The following is a 22,780-nucleotide window of genomic DNA, read 5'->3' as shown; positions in this document are numbered from 1 at the left end:
ATGATAACAAACTTGCAAATTTCATGAGTTCAAATGAAGTTGCTGATAAAATAAAAACATTGGAAAAAGAAGTTGATGATGGTGTAAAAAAAATTATTTACCAATTTAATGTCTCATATCGAAAAAGCTGATAAAATTACTGAAGCGATCAAAGTTGAAAAAGAATTATGTTAGTTTGGCTAATAAAAAAAGAATTGTCGGTGTTCGACCTGGTATTGACAAACATGATGTTGTTGTTAAAGAGCAAATTTTGAAACCTCTAAAATTATCAGAAAACATCGATATTGTTGATTTACATGATCCGAATGTTAAAAATGCCTTAGATTTTAAAGGAAAAAGAATTAGCGGTGTTAGTAAAGGAATTAATCCATTTGATGTTGTTGTAATGATTCAATTAGAAGATCCTATTAAAATGTTTAATGAACTAAAACAAAATTATGAGAATCATAAACAGCATGTTAAAGATTTTACAACAGAAGTCTATGACAAGTTAGAAGCCAGAAATAGAAGATCAGTAGACGATGTTGGTGAATTACTTGATAAAGTAAATAAACTAGAAGAAAACTTTAATACATATAAAAATGATGTTAATGTATTAGTTGGTGAAGTAATTAACAAAATTCTGGAAGATTTTGATACACATTTCAATGAGAAAGTAAACTTTTTTGAAAATTTTTGTACACGTTTAAATGAGAATGTAACACATAATAATGAATTACTTAAAAGAATAGATGATCGATACTCTTTATATCTCGATAAAGTAAATAAACTAGAAGAAAACTTTAATACATTTAAAGAAGATGTCGATAAAACTTTTGAAAACATCGACAACAGATTTAATGGAGTAGGCGGCTATGATGACTAATTTTTCCTTATATAATTGGCGCTCATATATTGTGTGAGATGTAAAGAGAAAACTGCCACAAACGATATAAAATACTATGCAAACATTAACGGAGTTAAGAGAATATCTGGAAAATGTGCTGAATGTAACGCTAAAAAGAGCCAATTTATAAAAACTTGATTTTGAAATTTTTTCTTAATAAATAGAGATGGCGGGACATTACAGTGCTTTCGATCTTTTTATCATGCAACACGAAAGAGATTTGAAAAAAGAACATTGGGATGACATTTCTCAAAAATATGAATTATCCGAAGATATGATGAGATTATACGTAAACAAATTGAATTGGTATAACATTGCTAAATATCAAACTTTATCATCAGAGTTCATTCAAGAAAATATACATTATCAATTAAAAGATCATATGTCTGTTCTTTGTCTCTATCAACACTTGAGTATAAAGTTTTTGGATGAAAATAAAGATACAGTTGATTGGAACAATATTATAGATAGCGGTTACTATCCTGTGCAGATTTTTATTGAAATATGTGACCGAGATCGCAAAATTTAAGGAAGAGAATCCTGAATATGACGAAGTAGATCATTAAAAATGACTCTAATCTTTTTAATTATTTTACTAAAATTTATATCTTTTCTTATAAAAACGTACATTAGATCGATGAAAAAATGATACACGATGTTTAAAATTTCTCTTATTAAATGGCGGACTACAGAAAATATGCTAGTGATATTGAAAGGGCGGAGTTTAAAAATTTCTATCCAATTAGTAAACAACATTTGAATGAACCGAATAAAAGAACTGAGTTTAATATTGATTTTGGAGATAACTTTTGCTCGTCTAACTTCCAGTTTTATATTTCTGGAACTTTAACAAAACAAGATGGTCAAGCATATCTTGGAACTGATAATGTTAGATTAATCGATAATTTTATACCGTTTTTATTTTCTAAGATTGAAGTAAGAAAACACAATAAATTGATAGAAGAAGTCGAAAACTGTGGCCAATTAAGCACAATTAAAGGAACTATTTCGTATTCAAAAAGTGATGTTATTTCTCAAACTTCTAATGGCTTTGAATCAGATTTTAAATTTGGTGTTTTTGAAGCAGCTGGAAATTTATCTCATTTTGGATTAGGATTTTTTTGAAAATGTTACTATTCCGATCTATAAAGGAGGATTTTATCTAAGTTTTATAAGAGCAGAAGACGATGATGTGATTCTGAAGACTGCAACTGGAAATGTTATGCCTGTTGATGGAAAAATAACAATTACAGATTTTTTTTATTAGAGTTCCAATGATTGATTATAAAATCACGAGTAAAATAAGGTTGATTGATGAAATTACAAAAAGTCAAAACATTATGTTTAATTTTCTAGATTGGCAATGTATTGAACAAAAGGGTATTTCCGGAACAACTTATTCGTTCGATATCAAAAATATTTATAGAAATATCTTCAATCCCAAGTTCGTTATCATAGGTTTTCAAACAGATAGACAGAATAATCAAGAAAAAAATCCTTCAAAGTTTGATAGTTTTGGATGTAAAAAATATCAGAGTAAAATTGAACGGTTCTTATTATCCAGATGAATTACAAAATTTAAACATTTCCGGAGGTCTTTTCAGAATCATGTATCAGATGTATCAAGATTTTAAGAAAGTTTACTGTAATAATAAGGAAATGTATTACAATCCTAAAGAATTTTTAGCGAATAGACCTATTTATGTCATTGATACAACAAAGAGTTTGACAAATATTTCTGGTTCAAAGAACGATATAATTATCAATATGGATTTTTCAAAAAGCTGTTACAAAACGCGATTTGTTATGTGGTTGTGGTTTCTGAGAAATTTTTAGCCTATGATGTGATTAAGAACGATATTAGAGAAATTCAGTAAAAATCACGTTATTTTCACTATTATTCATCGGATAATTTTAAAACTTTACAGAATTGTTAAAGACATTGATATAAGTATTCATTTTTAATTTCAAAAGAATATCTTAAAAAATGGGGATGATATTAACAAAAAACTATTCCAAGGTCATCTTAAGGGTTGGACCGGAAGTTATGATTTTAAAAAATACTTTAATATTTACTGATCCTATATACCAAATTTCAGCAAAAAAGCTCCAATAGTTCTCGAGATATAAGAGTTTTAAGATAAGGGATGATTGGGGTAGTTTTTGAAAATTTTGTTATTTTCATGAAATTTTAAGTTGAACTCGCTTGTTTTTGAAGTTTCAGATTTTTCTGATAATTTTTTTTATTTTTTTATGAATATTAAGAAATAGGGGATGATTTCACCCTTATGGATAAGTTAAGTCGAAAGAGTTAAGTATTTACTATATGTGTACCAAATTTCATTAAAATCGGTTGAGTGGTTTTTGAAATATAAAATTATTAATAAATTTGTAAACTAGCACTCCTAATTGAACAACTTATATAGCAGAGATATAGCTTATAACTTTCGAGACTCTCCGTAGCTCAGTTGGTAAGACGCTTGCCTTCAAAGCCTGAGGTTCTGGGTTCAAATCCCAGAGCTTCAGGCGCGCTTTTTATTGAGGAAGACATGGTTGTCGTTCAGTGGTTGGGGACAAGTCTTTACACGAGTGGCCATAGTGTAATGACTATAGAACAAGCCGAGTAATGACAACTGTGGTTGGCGCGCCATTTGCTTCCTCACCTTTCCACTTCATTCCTTAATTCCTTCTCTTCCTTAATTCGTTCATTACATTCATTCACATCGTTCATTAATACAACATTACACTTACAAAACACCCAACACAAATTCCCTAATTGTATCTCTCCATCAACTTCTACACAGTAGTTACCAAAGAAAATTGAGACTTGGGAACAAAAAAATTCCAGAGTCTAAGACCCGAATTACAGCTCCTAGCCATTAACTTGGTTGGACAGTAGCAGTGCAGGGCCAAGTCTCTAAACAATAGACACCGTAGAAGTTGAATGTGATGTGATTCCCCATAGCGCAAACACGCACACTAACAACACTACACCAAAGACACAATCATTCATTTTGTCTTTTTACAATAATTGATGATGTTCATATTATTCTCTTTCATTCCTTCTAAAACTTCAAAAATATACTCTTTCGTTGATGAAAAATCTCGATTTCTTCCGGAATAATCTTTGTAATCATAGACAAAATATCCTAAATAGTTGTACAATAGAATGAAATTATTTCTATTTATCTCTGTTGTAGAAATGTAAACACAAACATTTGCGCTGAAAAATTTATATCTCGGCAGACTTAGTTCCATAATCTCCATTTATAAAAAAAATCTTTTTGTTTAAATGGAAGAGTATAATGCCAACTGTTACAAGTGTTATAATAGAGGAGAAATTATTGATAAAAAATATTTTATTTTGTAGAGATTGTAATTTAATTTTGTACGAAAGACCTAAACCTAAGAAATTTCGAAATAAACTAACACATTTGAATAATCTCCTTATGAAATTACAATACGGAGACAAGAAGCAAACAAAATTTGTTACAGAATTTAGAAAAACAGAATAAAAATTTTTACTTATCTCTTGGAACCATTGACAAAATTATTTTCCTTTTCAAAGAATACATTAGGTTTGTAGGTATCGATACACACGTTTATTATGAAAAGATATTACCTGTATTTTTTCATTATCTGGATGTTGAATTTGTTTATGATTTTGAACCAGAAATCCTCGATGATTTTATAGTACATTTGGAGAAATTAAACGAAGAACCTCTTGAAAAGAATGCGGTTTTACTCACATTCTCCCCGACTTCTCGAGTGAAGGTTAGCGAATTTCATTTTTTCCGTCTTTAAATTTTTTCTATTTAAATGGAGTTCTTGAAGGAGTTAAATGATATTGGAGAATGTAAGTTTAAAGAGTTATAAGAAGTTAAATGAATTGGAAGAAAGGAAGAAACATAGAATCTTGAATTTGGAGAAAATGAAAGATAAATTCGGGTTTACAATAATTGCCGAGTTGGAAGATTGTAAAGTACACTTGCCGAACAGATTTTTGACTGTTTTGGATGAAAAAAAGATTAAAGAATTAAACAAAAATGAAAAATTACACTTGATTGTTACTGGAAAGAAGACTATAAAAGATAAAGACTGTGTTACAATTAACTTTGTAGAATAAAGTCTTAACTCTAAAACTTGCAGTCCCTCCCCACGTCATAGTACTGTTTTGATAACCATAGTTGGTGTCTTTCTTCATAGGAATCACATGGAATATTATCTACAGTAATACCTTTTGTTTTCACACAAAATGTGGCTATATTCTATAAGAAAAAATTCTATAATGCTCTTTAATGGAATTGTGTTGATAAATCTTGATACTCACAAAAATTCCTAAGAAATTCATCAATTAAGTCTTGATTATCTTGAAAGAACGTATAATATGGGAAAAATGTCATAAAAAAACGATGAAAACTCTCTGTTTGTTTATTTTTTACTTTCTTTTCAATATCTTTCGTAATTATATTAAATATGTAATCCCTTACTTTTTTAGTTTTTTGCCGATAGTAAAACACTCCATTAGACGTTTTTTCTGCAAAAGACTTTACAAGTTCTTTGAATTCTGTATCATTTAAGGAAAGTATCAACTGTTCTTTAAAATGTTTTGGTTAATTCGTTGAATTCATCTTTGTTGCACTGTTTTAAATGCTAGAAATTGTAGAGACTTTGGTGAGTTCATGTTGTTTATTTAGTAGAAAAGTTTTTTATTAAAGTACAGTATGTTTTTTAGTAAAAATGTTTTAAATTGATTAAATTTTATTAAGATAAATCCTTTATTCGTAGCAGATTTGACAACATTTTACAAAGCACAGCTTAAGAAAGTAGAAGCTCAGATTTGGTTAATTTTTCATTCCACAGAGTAATGTACCGATCGCTTTTGGAGACGAACGACTGTAGATTCGGTTAATTTTTCATTGAGATTTGCTGTGTTATTTCTCAGCTTCCTTTATGGTACATTGAACAGTATTTTACATTGCTTTTCGATCGGCTCCGAAAGTGCGCCAGGAACCCCATATTACTATCTACTTATATATATATATATATATATATATATATATATATATATATATATATATATATATACATATATATATATATAATATATATATATATATTAAATTGTATAAATGGCAATAGCCTTATTTAATTTCAATTAACATTGAATCGCAAAAAGTACTTGCTCCGCCGGGAGTCGAACCCGGATCTCTCACTTTCCGGGCGAATGTGCTACCATTACACCACAGAGCGCTTACTTTTCCCGATTCAATTATTTTGTATTTGGCCGTATCTGTCACATATGCGTTTAAATAAGCAAACTAACATATGATCGGAAGACCAAATACCTGTCAAACGACTTTTATTTGCATTAAATTGTATACATGGCAATAGCCTTATTTAATTTCAATTAACATTGAATCGCAAAAAGTACTTGCTCCGCCGGGAGTCGAACCCGGATCTCTCACTTGCCGGGCGAATGTGCTACCATTACACCACAGAGCGCTTACTTTTCCCGATTCAATTATTTTGTATTTGGCCGTATCTGTTACATATGCGTTGAAATAAGCAAACTAACATATGATCGGATGACCAAATACCTGTCAAACGACTTTTATTTGCATTAAATTGTATAAATGGCAATAGCCTTATTTAATTTCAATTAACATTGAATCGCAAAAAGTACTTGCTCCGCCGGGAGTCGAACCCGGATCTCTCACTTTCCGGGCGAATGTGCTACCATTACACCACAGAGCGTTTACTTTTCCCGATTCAATTATTTTGTATTTGGCCGTATCTGTCACATATGCGTTTAAATAAGCAAACTAACATATGATCGGAAGACCAAATACCTGTCAAACGACTTTTATTTGCATTAAATTGTATAAATAGCAATAGCCTTCGATTCAATGTTAATTGAAATTATATATAATATATATATATATATATATATATATATATATATATATATAAATCAAGCTTAATGAAAACTGTAAGACATATAGACAGTTTGTTCTCGATATATAGTGCGGGCACAGACATACAGAAATATAATTTTCCGGACCCTCTCATGATACACTTCGCGAACGCTCAGCCAATATTCTTGCATGTGGTAAGTTACGTCACATTAAATGTTATACAATTTTATCACATATTATAAAAATTTTCTAAACTAATATTACTGCAAAGATATCTATGCCATTCAGTTTTATAAATGCATATTACTAAAAATATGCCATAAATAATATGTTTTTAAACAAGTAATCATCCCTCTTATATCTGTTGAATCACGTGCAACCCTACTTAAATTTTATGAAAAGTATTGAAAAGAGATTTCTCCATAAACTCCATCATTATCGATCATATTCTAGGAATGCGTTTAGTCATTTGGATAAAAGCACTGGAGAAGAAAGTTATGTTCCCTGGGCTTCAGCGAAGCGCAACAGGATGTCGGTCAGTGGGGGGGGGGGATATGGTCGATTTGGCGTGAGAACTCACTCGATCGGACCCCAAACTGTTACGTCACTAGTGGAGATACTCTTTTTCTAAAACAAGACTCACATTATTTTGAATAAAACGTATGATTTGTTTATTTAACATGTAGAAATCACTATTGGGTAGGATAGATTTTTTAGTTATCAAGCATAGCCATTTAAGTAAACTTAATTGAAGTCAGTAGAATTAGATATCTGAGATCATTCCAGAAGAAATTAGAGGAATTAAAGGTTTAAAATATTGGTAATATTATTACTAGGCTTAAGTTCGAGTAAGAACAAAATTGCTTAGATATTTACAATAAGATACATTTTCAAGAAGTAAAATTGTTATGAAATACGTATATAATAGAGTTCTTCTTAAGGATCTTTTCGAAATAATGACCATCTTTCATATTCATATGGTATAAATTAATTTTCATCTTCAACCATATTCCTTTGGGCCTGGATTTTCCTAAATCATGCGCCAATTACCTATAATTCCGGGTATAATGAAAAAAAGATCTTTCAAAATGTATACTAATAGGTTTTCAGGGAGAGAGAGAGAGAGAGAGAGAGAGAGAGAGAGAGAGAGAGAGAGAGAGAGAGAGAGAGAGAGAGAGAGAGAGAGAGAGAGAGTGCTGCGTGTTCAAATCTACAGCATACAACTGATTGCATTGTTCCACTCATTATTAGACACTACTTCAGTGTAAATCTAGACTATTAATTTAGTAGTATAAGACAGCCATGGTATAATCAAGTAGGAAACAATCCTGGAAATGTAATTCTTCATAATAACACACGAATAAATTGTTTTTCATCTCTTAGTTTATACAACAAATTTACAAATCTGGATGTTTTGAGTCTTTGGCCCTTTTTTTTTTTCCGTGTACACAAACACCCGGTAACCACTCCTACTTTGGAAAATCCAAGCTACGCTTATGTTTTAGTCACAAGTCAGCATAGATACCAGTTCGCCTATTAACCTCTGTCACTTCGGTCTTGTATTGTACTTAAATTATAATATTTCATATATTATTTGTGTTTAAGACTGACTTATTATATTAAATAAACTATGATAAATAAAGAAATACACGATCCAGTAATATGTTTATCCTGGATACAATATTGATTACTAAGTAATGAAACATTAAGATAATAAAAAATAAGCATAGCTTCTAGCGTAAAATGTTATTTATTCAGATATCTAATTTATTTTAATTTTTTGTAAACCTTTGACATTTTTAAGGGAAACTGATTATTAAATTTATACGAGGCAAATAAATTGAGTATATAGTTAGAATCGGTCATGCATAGCTCGATGTATAACATCTCGATCGATTAATAGGAACGAATTCAAGGAAACCCCAGGGACCTATGGTTTAATCCAGACTTCATACCGCATTGGTAGTGGGTTGGGCCACTTATTGTTTGATTGTATTTGATAATTGACATGTCAACCATGTATTAACCCGCACTTACTGTAGCTCCAAATCCAACCAGCCAAACTCTCATGTTTCGTCATGTTGGTACACGTATTGTTTGATTGTATTTGATAATTGACATGTCGACCATGTATTAACCCGCACTTACTGTAGCTCCAAATCCAACCAGCCAAACTCTCATGTTTCGTCATGTTGGTACACGTATTGTTTGATTGTATTTGATAATTGACATGTCGACCATGTATTAACCCGCACTTACTGTAGCTCCAAATCCAACCAGCAAAACTCTCATGTTTTCGTCATGTTGGTACACGTATTGTTTGATTGTATTTGATAATTGACATGTCGACCATGTATTAACCCGCACTTAATGTAGCTCTCCAAATCCAACCAGCAAAACTCTCATGTTTCGTCATGTTGGTACACTTATTGTTTGATTGTATTTGATAATTGACATGTCGACCATGTATTAACCCGCACTTACTGTAGCTCCAAACCAACCAGCAAAACTCTCATGTTTCGTCATGTTGGTACACTTATTGTTTGATTGTATTTGATAATTGACATGTCGACCATGTATTAACCCGCACTTACTGTAGCTCCAAATCCAACCAGCAAAACTCTCATGTTTCGTCATGTTGGTACACTTATTGTTTGATTGTATTTGATAATTGACATGTCGACCATGTATTAACCCGCACTTACTGTAGCTCCAAATCCAACCAGCAAAACTCTCATGTTTTCGTCATTTTTTGTACATGGAAAATGTTGAAAATGTAACGATATTTTAGTAAAATATCATTGATAATCCAATCTTTTATTATTTTCAGACATAACTCTTTCAGTTCTACCATGTTGTGTGGTATTATCATGATATCAAATTCAAGCACTTAGTTGTGTATACACACACTTCTCCTGGAAATCACGATATTCTTTTTAAAATATGACAGTGTTAAAGTTTTTAAATACTGTCTGTCAGTATTGCCGGAAATATTTGTATATACGAGTGCCAGGTTTGTTGAAAATCTGACAGAGGAATTTAATATTCCATCCTTGATGAACCACCGATCCCAGCCGGTCGAATTTCTTGAGCTAAACACTGGCCATCAACATTCAAACAGTTTTTTACAGGAAAATATAAGCAAAAATTATAAAGGACATTCACTATTTCTTGGAACAAGTATTTCCAAGAAATCGCCTTGTGTTACTACATAAGTGTCGAGAAAGAGATTAGTTTTGCTACCCTTATGACTGTCTAGACTCTGTTCTTAACCGTTCTATTTTTCCATTGTATAAGCTTTTTACAAATATTTGCTTGTATAGTTCTCTTCTAAAAATGAACTGAAATTTTTTTAAATTTTCGATAGTAAAAAAATTTGTAAAAATTTGTAAAATTTACTTTATTTGAAACTGATAAAACGTGTGTGTTTGTGTGTTTTATAGTAATTAACACTCCATACAAACTCACAGTGAAAGAACCATCTGATGTTCAGTACAATCATCCTGGCAAGATTTCCCTGGAGGCAGGGATTTAGAGCTCAGTTTTTCGCTGGTAATAATTGACTAAGTAAATTTACCTTCGGTATATCAGTTACCCAGACTGGGTAACGTTATCATCATTCTATACATTGCTTTGCAGTAATATTAAACGTTGTTTATCTTCGTTCAGTAAACAACTAGTTTCTAAAACTATTCCATTACGTATTTAAGATTAATTAGTAACTCTTAGAATTTAATATATATTAATTAACACAAAATTTCAACAAAATGAATCTTGGTTTGTGAAAATATAATTTGTGGAAATATGCATGATGCAGAATTTAAGCAATGGTATAGTATTTATCAGTCACAACTGTGTAATTCCTACCAGAATAATAATAACTACAAGTAACTTTTGTGTAATTGACTTCAAATTATTATATAAGAAAAAACTGAACGAATAGTATTTGCAACAAATAAAACGGCTTTTGCAGGTCAAACCCAGTGAAATCCATGTATACGAACCACCGTGGATCGAGTAGGAAAATTGTAATTTTTATTTATTCTATCAGTGTATATATAGAGGGAGAGGGAAGGAGTGAGTGAGTGAGTGAGTGAGTGAGTGAGTGAGTGAGTGAGTGAGTGAGTGAGTGAGTGAGTGAGTGAGTGAGTGAGTGAGTGAGTGAGTGAGTGAGTGAGTGAGTTGTTTAATGATAATGAAAAAAGTGTTTTTGATTTAAGAGAAACTTTTAAAGAGAATAAAAATTATTTGAAGATATGTCATGTGAACGTAGAGAACTTACATGCTCATAGGGATAATTTTATTGCTAAGTTTGGTGATTCTTTATTTGATATTATTGCCATTACGGAGACATTTTTAAAACCTGTTCTGCCATCAGCTCCTTATGTTATTGATGATTATAATATTTTAAGAGACACGATAGAGAAGGGAAGGAAGGGGGTGGGATAGCTTTGTACATTTAAAAAATGTTTTTACTTATAAAAAGATTGCTTTTTCAGAAGCAGTATATTGTAGAAAGACCGGAATATATTGTAGTTGAGATATCGTCAGCATTAAATTGGACGTTTACTGTTGTGTGTTGTATATCGTCCACCCAAAGTCGGGTATATATCAGAATGTTTTGAAATTATTGGAAATTTGTTGCCTATTTATAGCAACGTAGTCATGATAGGTGATTTCAATATAGATTTGTGTACTGATAGGTATTTTAATGATAAAAATCAACTACTGGCTATAGTTCGTAACTTGAATCTTAATGTATTACCATTGAAACCGACTTATCATAGGCCTGATACCGAGTCTTGGTTAGATTTAATGATTGTTAGTGATGAACATAGAGTTAAACAATTTGGACAAATATCAGTATCCTATGGTTTATCATATCATGATTTGATATATTTAGAATTCAATGTTAAAAATAAAATAGATACTGATAAGGGTAAAATTAAGATAAGAGATTTTAGAAATATAAACCTAGATGCTTTGAAGAATGAGTGTTTGAGTTTAAAGTGGGATGAGCTATATAATAGTGATTCAATTGATAATAAGGTAGCTATTTTAGAAAGTTATTTATCTGTGTTGTTCAATAAATATGTAATAGAGCGTAATGTTTCTAAAAAGAGAGACCCGTGTCCTTGGATTACGGGAGAAATTAGAAATATGATGAAAGAAAGAGACGTTATTTATAGGCGTTATGTTAAGACTAAAGACCTAGGTGTATGGGAAAGTTATAAAACTCTTAGAAACAGAGTAAAGACAGTGTTAAGAGATGCAAGAAATAGGCATTTTGAATTGTTCTTTCAAAAAGATAACTCCAGTAAAGATGTATGGAAGGTGCTTAGGAAACAGGGAGCTGGAAAGGAGAAAAAAAGGATTAACGGAACCAATTGTACCTTTGAATAATTTGAATGATTTTTTTTGTGGTATAAATAATGAAATCAGTAATGATTTGGTTCAACAATATAAGAACATGTATAATGAGCCATCTGGGATATTTAGCTTTAAGGATGTTAATTGTGATTCAATGTTTAAAATGTTAAATAGTATATCTTCAAATGCTGTAGGAAACGATGAAATTGAAATAAAGTTTATCAAGTTAATTTTCAATGAAATTAAGGAGGTTTTATGCCATGTTTATAATTTTTCTATAATTAACTCAGTTTATCCTAGCCAATGGAAAAAATCAGTTATATTACCTTTGCCAAAAATATCTAGCCCTTCTGAGTGTAAGCACTATAGGTCGATAAATATACTGTGTGTGTTCGGAAAGGTTTTAGATAAGTTAGTGCATAGTCAAATATGTGAATACATTGATGAGAAAGATATATTGTGTAAATACCAGTCAGGGTATAGAAAACACTTCAGCACTCAAACTGCTTTAATTCGTATTACAGATGATTTAAGATATGCAATGGATAAGAGACTTGTAACTATTTTACTGTTTTTAGACTTCAGTCGTGCATTTGACTGTGTTAATCACAAGCTTCTTTTGTCTATTTTAGAGTCTTATAATTTTAGTTCAAATGTTGTTCGATGGTTTAGTTCCTATTTAGACAATAGATTGCAGCGCATTAAAACCGCAGGAGGCTTGTTTTCAGATTGGAAAGTTAACCTTTCCGGTGTACCTCAGGGTTCCACTCTGTCTGCGTTGTTGTTTTCATTGTATATTAACAGAATAATAGAATCCATTACATTTAGTGAAATCCATATATATGCTGATGATGTACAGTTGTATTTGCAGACTAGTGTAAAGGATATTAACATAGCTATCACTAATTTAAATGCTGACTTGGAAAACCTTGTTAAGTGGTGCACAAACCATGGATTAGGTTTAAATGTATTGAAATGCAAACCTATGATTGTGGGCACTTCTCGCTTACTTTCTAGCATAGAGCATCATACTGTGTTACCTATAAAAATAAATAGTACAGTTTTAGAATTTGAAAAATCTGTTGTTAACTTAGGGATAAGAATTACTCAAAATTTATCGTGGTCGGAACAAGTGGATTACATACATAGGAAAGTTTATCAATGTTTGTACCAGTTAAGACGATTGAATTTTAAACCAACTTTTATGATTAAGAAAATGTTAGTTACTACTTTAATTTTTCCTTATTTTGATTACGCTAATATAGCCTATTGTGACTTAAATGAAACCTTAACAACTAAGCTACAAAGAGCACAAAACGCGTGTATTAGGTATATGTATAATTTGCGATTAGATGACCATGTAACTGGATTCTACAAAGAACTAAGAATATTAAAAGTTAAAGAAAAAAGGGAGTATAGTGTTTTGAATCTGTGCAAGAAATTGTTAGTCAATAGAAAGCCAGAGTATTTATATGAAGTTTATAAAAGGTTAGGAGAAGGGCACCAACGGGAAACTAGATATGGTGAAGTAGTGTTAAGAGTTCCAATTCATAGAACATTAATTTATAATAGGTCTTTTCATGTATTATCAGTTCGGCTTATGAATTCTTTAGACAATTATGTTAAGGATGCTCCTAGTGTCAATATTTTTGCCAAAAGGTTAAAAGAGGTATTGCTAAGAAGGTATTAATAGATTATTAAAATGTACTTAGAAAAGATGTGATGTTTGTATAAATGGAGATTAATCGAAATAAAACATATTCTACAGTGTGTATCTTAATTGAAGTTTGGAGGGATAAAAATAATAATATTTATATTTATAACTAGCGATTTCACAAACTTGTTAGTTTATGAAAATAATAGCTAAAATACTTTAATAATGTAATCGTAAATTGTGTGTGTTATTCTTAGTTATCAGAAATTATATTATTAATACTATTTGTGTAATATAACCCTCAACTAATGTAAAAAGAATTGTAAATCTTTGAGCCTGTCCTGGTGGAAGAGTGGGCCTTTGGCCCAAACCAGGGCAGGATAAATAAAACCATTGTCAATTGTCAATTGTCTCTCTCTCTCTCTCTCTCTCTCTCTCTTCTCTCTCTCTCTCTCTCTCTCTCTCTCTCTCTCTCTCTCTCTCTCTCTCTCTCTCTCTCTCTCTCTCTCTCTCTCTCTCTCTCTCTCTCTCTCTCTCTCTCACTCACTCACTCACTCACTCTCACTCACTCACTCACTCACTCACTCACTCACTCACTCACTCACTCACTCACTCACTCACTCACTCACTCACTCACTCACTCACTCACTCACTCACTCACTCACTCACTCACTCACTCACTCACTCACTCACTCACTCACTCACTCACTCACTCACTCACTCACTCACTCACTCACTCACTCACTCACTCACTCACTCACTCACTCACTCACTCACTCACTCACTCACTCACTCACTCACTCACTCACTCACTCACTCACTCACTCACTCACTCACTCACTCACTCCTTCCCTCTCCCTCTATATATACACTGATAGAATAAATAAAAATTACAATTTTCCTACTCGATCCACGGTGGTTCGTATACATGGATTTCACTGGGTTTGACCTGCAAAAGCCGTTTTATTTGTTGCAAATACTATTCGTTCAGTTTTTTCTTATATAATAATTTGAAGTCAATTACACAAAAGTTACTTGTAGTTATTATTATTCTGGTAGGAATTACACAGTTGTGACTGATAAATACTATACCATTGCTTAAATTCTGCATCATGCATATTTCCACAAATTATATTTTCACAAACCAAGATTCATTTTGTTGAAATTTTGTGTTAATTAATATCTATTAAATTCTAAGAGTTAATAATTAATCTTAAATACGTAATGGAATAGTTTTAGAAACTAGTTGTTTACTGAACGAAGATAAACAACGTTTAATATTACTGCAAAGCAATGTATAGAATGATGATAACGTTACCCAGTCTGGGTAACTGATATACCGAAGGTAAATTTACTTAGTCAATTATTACCAGCGAAAACTGAGCTCTAAATCCCTGCCTCCAGGGAAATCTTGCCAGGATGATTGTACTGAACATCAGATGGTTCTTTCACTGTGAGTTTGTATGGAGTGTTAATTACTATAAAACACACAAACACACACGTTTTATTAGTTTCAAATAAAGTTAAATTTTACAATTATACTATTACAAATTTTTTTACTATCGAAAATTTAAAAAAATTTCAGTTCATTTTTAGAAGAGAACTAAACAAGCAAATATTTGTAAAAAGCTTATACAATGGAAAAATAGAACGGTTAAGAACAGAGTCTAGACAGTCATAAGGGTAGCAAAACTAATCTCTTTCTCGACACTTATGTAGTAACACAAGGCGATTTCTTGGAAATACTTGTTCCAAGAAATAGTGAATGTCCTTTATAATTTTTGCTTATATTTTCCTGTAAAAACTGTTTGAATGTTGATGGCCAGTGTTTAGCTCAAGAAATTCGACCGGCTGGGATCGGTGGTTCATCAAGGATGGAATATTAAATTCCTCTGTCAGATTTTCAACAAACCTGGCACTCGTATATACAAATATTTCCGGCAATACTGACAGACAGTATTTAAAAACTTTAACACTGTCATATTTTAAAAAGAATATCGTGATTTCCAGGAGAAGTGTGTGTATACACAACTAAGTGCTTGAATTTGATATCATGATAATACCACACAACATGGTAGAACTGAAAGAGTTATGTCTGAAAATAATAAAAGATTGGATTATCAATGATATTTTACTAAAATATCGTTACATTTTCAACATTTCCGTGTACAAAAACGACGAAACATGAGAGTTTTGCTGGTTGGATTTGGAGCTACAGTAAGTGCGGGTTAATACATGGTCGACATGTCAATTATCAAATACAATCAAACAATAAGTGTACCAACATGACGAAACATGAGAGTTTGGCTGGTTGGATTTGGAGCTACAGTAAGTGCGGGTTAATACATGGTCGACATGTCAATTATCAAATACAATCAAACAATAAGTGTACCAACATGACGAAACATGAGAGTTTTGCTGGTTGGATTTGGAGCTACAGTAAGTGCGGGTTAATACATGGTCGACATGTCAATTATCAAATACAATCAAACAATAAGTGTACCAACATGCCGAAACATGAGAGTTTTGCTGGTTGGATTTGGAGCTACAGTAAGTGCGGGTTAATACATGGTCGACATGTCAATTATCAAATACAATCAAACAATAAGTGTACCAACATGACGAAACATGAGAGTTTTGCTGGTTGGATTTGGAGCTACAGTAAGTGCGGGTTAATACATGGTCGACATGTCAATTATCAAATACAATCAAACAATAAGTGTACCAACATGACGAAACATGAGAGTTTTGCTGGTTGGATTTGGAGCTACAGTAAGTGCGGGTTAATACATGGTCGACATGTCAATTATCAAATACAATCAAACAATAAGTGGCCCAACCCACTACCAATGCGGTATGAAGTCTGGATTAAACCATAGGTCCCTGGGGTTTCCTTGAATTCGTTCCTATTAATCGATCGAGATGTTATACATCGAGCTATGTATGACCGATTCTAACTATATACTCAATTTATTTGCCTCGTATAAATTTAATAATCAGTTTCCCTTAAAAATGTCAAAGGTTTAACAAAAAATTAAAATAAATTAGATATCTGAATAAATAACATTTTACGCTAGAAGCTATGCTTATTTTTATTATCTTAATGTTTCATTACTTAGTAATCAATATTGTATCCAGGATAAACATATTACTGGATCGTGTATTTATTTATTTATCATAGTTTATTTAATAAGTCAGAGTCTTAAACATAAATAATATATGAAATATTACAATTTAAGTACAATACAAGACCGAAGTGACAGAGGTTAATAGGCGAACTGGTATCTATGCTGACTTGTGACTAAAACATAAGCGTAGCTTGGATTTTCCAAAGTAGGAGGTGGTTACCGGGTGTTTGTGTACACGGAAAAAAGGGCCAAAGACTCAAAACATCCAGATTTGTAATTTGTTGTATAAACTAAGAGATGTAAAACAATTTATTCGTGTGTTATTATCAAGAATTACATTTCCAGGATTGTTTCCTACTTGATTATACCATGGCTGTCTTATACTACCAAATTAATAGTCTAGATTTACACTGAAGTAGTGTCTAATAATGAGTGGAACAATGCAATCAGTTGTATGCTGTAGATTTGAACACGCTTGGGCTTGAATTAAAGAGAGGTAGTTTTTGAACAATATACGGATATAATACATATTTTCGAGTATTAATTATGCAACCTTTAAATAAATTTTACAATTTTATAAAAATACACGAAACCGTGTTTCAATAGCGAGAATAATCCAAAGTTATAAACAATATTGACTTTCTAGCATAATACTATAAATTCATGTTTTAAAATAATAAGTTTTTAACAATAAATTACTGAAAGTAAATTTCGTGTCAAATCTCTTTTTATATTTTAAAGTCTTCAGACACTTACTTAGATCACAAACGTTTGCGGTAATTGGCGCGATAGTTGGAGCTCAAAGTGCGCGAGTTAGAACTCAAAGAAGCACTTCAAAACGTACTTAGTTGTGAAAGCCAGTTTAGTGGTGAAAATCGGCAAAGCACTGCAAAGTTACTAGACGTTACTGCCCCATACATAATAATCTATATCTTTTCCCATGATAGTACGTAATTATGAAACCGTCTCTGTTTGATAATAATATCCAAAATACTAAAAATACTAAAATAATCATCAATGACAGGACTCTACAAGTCCTTGTCTAATATTATAGTTTTTTGTCGTTTATGCGATCAATGTCGATAAAATAGTTATAGATGCTTTAAAACTTGGCACTTCAGATCTCTTGGTCCAAGTAATAACTCTATTGATTTTGGCCAGTAAAGTTAGGGTAAGTTATGTAGTCTTTTATTACATTCTTATCCTAGTTTACTCTCAAGAATAAGTTAATTTTCTGATTCGAGTGGTTGACCAACACTTGGCTAGTGAACTTTCTAAGTGGTTGACTTTTAATAATATCAAATGGACTCTCTGTGTCGAGAGGTTGATTTTTGATAATGGAAAGTGAGCTGTCTGTGTCGAATAGATGACTCTCAAGTAGCAAGTAGACGTTATGTGTCGAATGACAGACTGTCAAGAAGTCAGTGTATTTTGTATGTTGAGTGGTTTGCATGCTGCGAAAGAAAGAGATACCTAGCTCAGTCTCAAAGGCCAATAACATCGTCTTGCCGTTGTACAGTCGCGTGACGTATTCTTGGTGAGTTCTTTATTCATGAAAATAAAGTATCGGTATTTATATTCACTGAGGTTCCTTGCAAAAATCCAAATCGGTAGCTCATTTCATACTCAAGATATCCTGTAGACAAACAGAAAATCATACAGAAAATATAAAAATTTCATTCTTTAATCCATAATTATTTCATTTATTCATCAGCGTTTAAAGATGAAATTTCATACAAAATTTTAAAAATTACAGATTTAATCTTTCACTTAAAATAGTTCCATATAATAATATAATCAAATTTTTCGATTAAAATAGGTTTCATAGCGTTGCTAAAATTACAAGTTTCCCGGTTAGGGAGGGTACTTATGAGCAACACAAGAGTGCTCTGAATCAAATTTTGGCAACGATTTTTAACATTGACTCTCCACTATATAATATTTTTCGTTTTACTCTTTGTATAATTAAATATGATTTTGATTGCACAAATAAACACTTATTTTTTATAATATTTTCTTGTTGCATCATGGTTACTTATAAGGCCAATTTACAAGTATTTGCTAACGTTCGGCCAAATCCAATGGAGTAACATGCTCCATTATCGAACTTAGTAATCATTTTAATGTGTGTAGGCCTGTAAGGCTTTATAAAATATTAACTTTTTTGGCGGTAACAGACTCCTTAGTCTGAATAGAAGTTAGATTACTCTCTAAGTTAAAATTGTGAATGGAAATATTTTTTCACTTATTAAATAGTTATAATTTTGGTGTATACAATGTTTGTAAAAATATGTTTGTTTCTTTGCCATTGTATTATATTTTTATATCCAGCAATAAAAATCAAAGGAGTTAAATTAATTTCAACGAAATATACATTTTCTAATCACTTCTCTACCATTGATACAGTCCTGAGTAAGTAAACTATTTCATATTTGTGTTATCTCTCGACTTTTAAATCCTTGTACATATATAAAGATATAAAGAGCAACTGACGGTATACTAACTTTTGTGCTAAGGTTAAATTACAAGGTTTTATTTTGTAATAGGTAGTAATCATTACAATTACGTATTAAACTTACCCGTAAATAATTATCTGAGCATTATATGATATAAATTTATCTTAGAAATGGTAGTTTAATCTTATAGTTTTAATTATGTTTAACTAGTTGCGAATTATTCAGCTAATCAGTAAAACCTATTATTCTATAGAAGAACTATATATACAGCTTTGTAAATAATAATTTGGTTATTGATTGTTGCAAACTGTAAAAAACTTGTTTCATTATTGTAAACAAACAATGACCAAATAAAAAAGTATTTTTACACTTACATTCCCGGTTTCAATAGTTGACAGGCGCTTTGTTATTTATCAAGTTTGTGAGCAGTTTTGGTAGAATTTCCCGAGGGATATGCACTGAATAATGTACCGAGCCACACCACAGCCTGACCGCTCTGTGGTCGTTCCCACATTGTATATGTCCGGTCCGGCTCCGACCTCGTTAACGGTGGAAACACTGGTCTGCCCTCACACCTGCTACAGCTAGAGCTCATAGAACTTTACTCTCGGGGTTTACAGTTCTACTTTATTTGTTTTATTAATACACGAATATTGTTATTAATGGCAACAGATTTCAGTGTGAAAAACTCATGGGAAAACTCAGTAGTGATTGTATGTTCCAAGAATGTGTAATACAAATTATCCTTATTCTCCAAGCAACCAAAACTGTATCATTGTATTTTACTACCCAAGCAAATATAATAAAACATTATACTGAATAGTGACTATTACAAATATAAGAATATGTTAAATAAGAATAGCAGAATATATAGAATTAACTATATGTATATGGGTATGTAACTAGTTGTTAAGTATAGTATGTAACACTAATGATAAGAGAAATAACACGATTTATAGCACATGATATTTATTTACTACATATTAACGTGAGGTAAATAACACAATTTTTATGACGCCAATTTCTGTCAAAAAATACGAGAATGAATCGTATCCAAGAGAGAATTTATTACAGACTTGGGCATAATATTCAAAATTAAATACACTTCAATAAAATATAATAAATACCAAAGGTGGATTCTAAGTATATATAGAACGAGCTAGATGGAATATATATTTAAATATTTATTGTTCGGTAGTGAATATTTCCTCTAATTAAATTTGAAATTAGTTAACAGAAAAACTATTTCTCATTACATAATAAATTCGTGAATTGATTGTTACCAAATTAATTTTTTCATACATTTTCGATGACGTACCTGCCGATATCGCATAATTTTCGCTCAAAAATTAGTTATTTTTTATTTATAAATAAACAATTTTAAAAGTAACTAAAAGTGTAATAAACAAAATGCCGAACATATTTGTAGTGAGGTGTTTATATTTCTTCTGAAAATTGAGAGAGTATAGCGTTTCACCATAGATTATGCACTCTGATATTCCACAAAACATCTTCGAAGCAGTATTGTGACAGGCGACGCGACTGGAGAAGCAGTTCGTCAAAACGTTGAATAAGGGAGAACCGCCATCTAGTTAACAGTGCTCATTGTCAACTAGAATCTAAGACAAACTTGTCAAGTGATAAGTTCTTATCTGAAAGCCTGGTGTTGATATACAGGGTGTCTCATTAAGCAACAGTAATAAAACACCGTGACATTAGTAAAAACAGTTTCCGAGATGTCGACAGTTTTTTAATCACAATAACTGTTACTTCAAGATTACAATTTCATGTAGTACTGCAACAAAAGTTTTATGTCGATTTTTCTAATCAAGTCACAGTTATGAGAAATTTGAAACAAAAACAGGTAAAACCCATCATTTTTCCCCCATTAAAATGAACCGTAATTCATTTAAAGCTTTTTGACATAATTAGTATTCTGATTTGGATATTCGTAATAAACAGATAAATGTAATCGTAGAATGAACTTTGCTAAAAAACATGAACATTTTGTAAGGTTATAAAATATTTTATAGTTATAAATGTAATTAAAAATAATGAAATATTATTAAATATAATAAAATCTTATCTTTCCGTGTGTTTGTGTGTGTGTGTGTGTGTGTGTGTGTGTGCTACTCAATCATATAAAAAACTACTAAATCGAATGTACTGTAATTTTACATGGACATTCTTAGGGTCCCTGGTTAATATATAGGCGTATTTATACTTTAAAAGTGAGTGTATTAAGTTTTTTTTACTAATTTATTTATCTTTATATTTTCGTTGATGTCATGTTTATTCATAAGACCAAAGCGAAAATATTTGCTAACGTTTTGCTTAATCCGATGCATTGAAATACACCTCGGTATTCCTCATATAGAAAATAGATTTCATGTACAATTTCAAGTCTATTTGTCAAACATCTATCTGTGAATTGTCACTAATAGAGACAGAATAGGATTTGACAGTAAAACATCTATCTGTATTGTATTGGTTATCGCCAAACCCTAAATTCCCCGATAACGTGCTATAGCTAGTACGAATCGGATAGAAAAATACCTGCGCGTTAAAAAAAAAAAACTTCCTAACACTCGGTCCTTCGCACTCGGTCCTTCGGTAAATAGGGATCGGATGGATTAAGATTTGATACTAAAAATCCTATCCGTACATCAATGGGTAGATTCTATCCATTTTCAAATCTTGGTGAAATTGTTGAGGAGTAGACGCAGTACAAAAGCAGGCGTCATAAAACCGAACGTATTCCTAAAACAACGAGTTACTTTCGTAAGAAGTTTCTAAAAACTTATATTATGTAATTATGGACCTATTAATATTACAATGATCTTTAATTTTTTGTAATAGGGTTTCTGAATTCCATGTTTTTTAAAGATATTATTGAGTCTTCTTTTTTGCATCAATATCAAACACATCACTATGTATTCGACATGAAAATCATTCACATAGTTTTCAAGCAGATAGGGTATTTATGATTTTTCAGCTAAAAACCAGCCTCACTGTCACAAGTACTATTTTCACATGAGTAAGGTACTTACGAGCACATGCGTATATGGAGCGTTGCGCTATCTATGGCCGTGGTGAGGGGGAGGGGGAGGGAGGTTATTTCACAAGCCAGTCAGCTCCCTCACATCCGAGATGAGTATTAGGGTTTAAATATTCTATTAACCATGGTGAGATCGATCTCATACCGCGCCGCGCCGCGCCGCGGAGAGCTCAACTTGTATATTGTAGTGAGAGCAGATGTAGTCAAACTTGAAGTGCAAGAAGACTAGTGAATAAGACGAATAAAAAGGACTCTGGAAAAACTAATACTCATAAAAATATAATAATTATGGAGTACTATTATGGATATA

General features: G+C 31.6%; 2 non-coding genes across 2 annotated transcripts; both read right to left on the bottom strand.

The window, feature by feature from the left end:
- Positions 1–6,068: 6,068 nt before the first annotated feature.
- Trnas-gga lies at positions 6,069–6,139 on the bottom strand. Its single transcript has one exon. It is a non-coding gene; the product is annotated as a tRNA-Ser (tRNA).
- Positions 6,140–6,572: 433 nt separating this feature from the next.
- On the bottom strand, positions 6,573–6,643 carry Trnas-gga. Its single transcript has one exon. It is a non-coding gene; the product is annotated as a tRNA-Ser (tRNA).
- Between the last annotated feature and the right edge of the window lie 16,137 nt (positions 6,644–22,780).

The sequence above is a fragment of the Homalodisca vitripennis genome, chromosome 4 (assembly GCF_021130785.1).
Source record: "Homalodisca vitripennis isolate AUS2020 chromosome 4, UT_GWSS_2.1, whole genome shotgun sequence".
NCBI lineage: Eukaryota > Metazoa > Arthropoda > Insecta > Hemiptera > Cicadellidae > Homalodisca > Homalodisca vitripennis.
Note: the sequence above shows the minus strand (reverse complement) of the source record. Positions and strands in the feature narration are given on the sequence as shown.